Source organism: Rhinopithecus bieti, unplaced genomic scaffold, assembly GCF_001698545.2.
Source record: "Rhinopithecus bieti isolate Rb0 unplaced genomic scaffold, ASM169854v2 scaffold_31527, whole genome shotgun sequence".
Taxonomy (NCBI): Eukaryota; Metazoa; Chordata; class Mammalia; order Primates; family Cercopithecidae; genus Rhinopithecus; species Rhinopithecus bieti.
Window position 1 is genome coordinate 1,557,759 of NW_016813959.1, and position 3,728 is coordinate 1,561,486.

Genomic DNA, 3,728 nt, shown 5'->3' on the forward strand with positions numbered 1-3,728 from the left:
CATATGTTTATTGCGGCACTATTCACAATAGCAAAGACTTGGAATCAACCCAAATGTCCATCTGTGACAGACTGGATTAAGAAAATGTGGCACATATACACCATGGAATACTATGCAGCCATAAAAAAGGATGAGTTTGCGTCCTTTGTAGGGACATGGATGCAGCTGGAAACCATCATTCTTAGCAAACTATCACAAGAACAGAAAACCAAACACCGCATGTTCTCACTCATAGGTGGGAACTGAACAATGAGATCACTTGGACTCAGGAAGGGGAACATCACACACCAGGGCCTATCATGGGGAGGGGGGAGGGGGGAGGGATTGCATTGGGAGTTATACCTGATATAAATGATGAATTGATGGGTGCTGACGAGTTGATGGGTGCAGCATACCAACATGGCACAAGTATACATATGTAACAAACCTACACGTTATGCACATGTACCCTAGATCTTAAAGTATAATAAAAAAAAAGAAAAGAAGAAAATATTTTAAAACTATAGCTATAATAATTTAATATAAACTAATATATATAAATTTTTATATTCAACATAAAATATATAAACTGTGGCATTCAACATGGAGAAAATAAAAGTGTAGAGTTTTGTATATGATTAAAGTTGTTATTCACTAAAAAGAGAAGGTTATGTAAGCCCCATGTTAACCACAAAAATAACCTCTATAGTCGATGCACAAAAGATAAATAGAAAAAAAAAATCAACATGCACCACTAAGAAAACCCAAAAAATCACAAAGACAACAAGAAAGAAGAAAGAAACAACAGATCTACAAAACAATCAGGAAACATTGAACAATTAAAGGCAATAGTAAGTCCTTTCAACAATTACTTACAATGTAAATAGACTAAATTCTCCAATCGAAAGAAACAAAGTGGCTGAATGGATTTAAGAAACAAGATCCAAAAATATGCTGTCTACAAGGGACACACTTTAGTCTGAAGGACATACATAGAAAGTAAAGAGACAGACAAAGTTATTCCATGCAAATAGTAACCAAAAAATAACATGAGTGACTATACTTATATTAATTTCAGTGAAATTCTGTCATGAGACAAAGTAGGTCACTATGTAATGATAAAATAATCCATTAAGAGGATATAATAATTGTAATTATATATGCACCCAACATTAGAGCACCTAAATATATAAAGTAAATATTAACAAAACTAAGGGAAGAAACAGACAGCAATATAATAGTAGAAGACTTCAATATCCCACTTTTAATAATGGATAGACCATCCAGACAGAAAATCAGAAGGGAAACTGCAGATTTAAATAACCATATAGACCAAATGGGTCTAACAGATACATATGGGCCATTCCATCCCAAAACAACATAATACATATTCTTCTTAAATACACCTGAACATTTTCCAGGACAGGCCATATGTTAGGCCACAAAACAAGTCTTAGCAAGTTTAAAAATATTAAGATCAAGTATTATTTCTAACCACAATGGTATGAAACTAAAATAAATAACAAGAATATTTTGAAAATTCACAAATATGTGAAAGTTAACACACTCCTGAACAACCAATGGATCAAAAAAGAAATCAAAAGGGAAATAAAAAAGTATCTTGAGACACATAAAAATGAAAATACAACATACTCAAATTTACGGTATGCTGAAAAAGCAATTATAATTGGGAAGTTTATAGTGATAAATACCAACATTAAGAAAAAAAAGACTTCAAATAAACCACCTAACTTCACATCCCAAGAAATCAGAAAAAGAATAAACTAAGGTCAAAGTCAGAGGAAGGAATGAAAAAGAAATAAAGATTAGGGAAGAAATAAATGAAACAGAGACTACAAAGAGAGTACAAAAGGTCAACAAAACCATGACTTGGTTTTGTCAAAAGATAAAAAACATCGGCAATTCTTTGGCTAAACTAACCAAGAAAAAAAGAGGACTCAGATACATAAAATTATAAATGAAAAAGAAACATTACAACTCATATTACAGAAATATAAAGGATCATAGGGACTATTATGAATATGGCTATAGCCAATAAATTGAATAACCTAGAAGAAATAGATAAATTCCTAGAAATATTCAACCTACCAAGACTGAAGCATAAATAAAAAGTCTGAACAGACCAATAATGAGTAAGGAAAATGAATCAGTAATCAAAAAGTCCCAACAAAGAATAGTCCATTACCAGATGGCTTCACAAGTGAATTCTATCAAGCAATGAAACAATTAATGGCAGCCGAGCACGGTGGCTCACGCCTGTAATCCCAGCACTTTGGGAGGCCGAGACGGGCGGATCATGAGGTCAGGAGATCGAGACCACCCTGGCTAACACGGTGAAACCCCATCTCTACTAAAAATACAAAAAACTAGCCAGGCGAGGTGGCGGGCGCCTGTAGTCCCAGCTACTCCGAAAGCTGAGGCAGGAGAATGGCATAAACCCGGGAGGTGGAGCTTGCAGTGAGCTGAGATCCGGCCACTGCACTCCAGCCCGGGTGACAGAGCAAGACTCCGTCTCAACAACAACAACAAAAAAAATGATTAATGGCAATAATTCTCAAACTATTCCAAAAGAATGATGAGAAGAGAACATTTCCAATCTCATTTGTTTGAAACCAGCCTTAATCTCATACCAAAGCCAGATATGAACACTATAAGAAAACAGAATCACAGGTCAATATCCCTGATGAACACAGATACAAAAATCCTCAAGAAAATATTAGCAAACTGAATTCAACAACACATCAAAAGGATCACATGCCATAATCAAATGAGATTTATTCCTATCATTCAAGGATGGTTCAATATATACATAGCAATAAATGTAACATACTACATTAACAGAATGAAGGATGGATTAAAATCATATTATCATCTCAACCATGCAGAAAAAGCATTTAATATAATTCAAAATTCTTTCATAATAAAAATGACATAGGTATAGATAGAAGGAATGTTCTTCAACACAATTAAGACCATATATGACAACGCCACAGCTAACATACTCAATGGTGAAAAGTTGAAGGGTTTTCCTCTAAGATTAAGAGCGAGATAAGGTTACCCACTCTCACTACTTCTTTTCAACATAGTGCTGGAAGTCCTAGCCAGAACAATTATGCAAGTTGAAAAAAAAAAGCCAACTAAATAAAAGAGGAAAAAGTGAAATTGTCTCTGTTTGCTGATGACATAATCTTATATGTAAAAAGCCCTAAGGATATCACCAAAAAAACCATTAGAACTAGCAAAGAAATTCTGCCAAGTTGCAAGATACAAAATCAACATACAAAAATCAGCAGTGTATACTACTCTTTACACAATTATCTTTTAAAAATTAGGTAATCAATCCCATTTACAACAGCATCCAAAAACAAATATACATAGAAGTTAATATGGTTTCTGTTGTGGGAAGTCAGGGACCCTGAATGGAAGGATCGGCTGAAGCCATTGGCAGAAGAACATAAATTGTGAAGATTTCATGGACATTTATTAGTTTCCCAAATTAATACTTTTATAATTTCTTACACCTGTCTTTACTGCAGTCTCTGAACATAAACTGTGAAGATTTCATTGACATTTATCACTTCCCCATCAATACTCTTGTGATTTCCTATGCCTGTCTTTACTTTAATCTCTTAATCCCATCATCTTCATAAGCTGAGAATTTATGTCGCCTCAGGACCCTGTGATGATTGCGTTAACTGCAAAAATTGTTTGTAGAGCGTGTGTGTTTG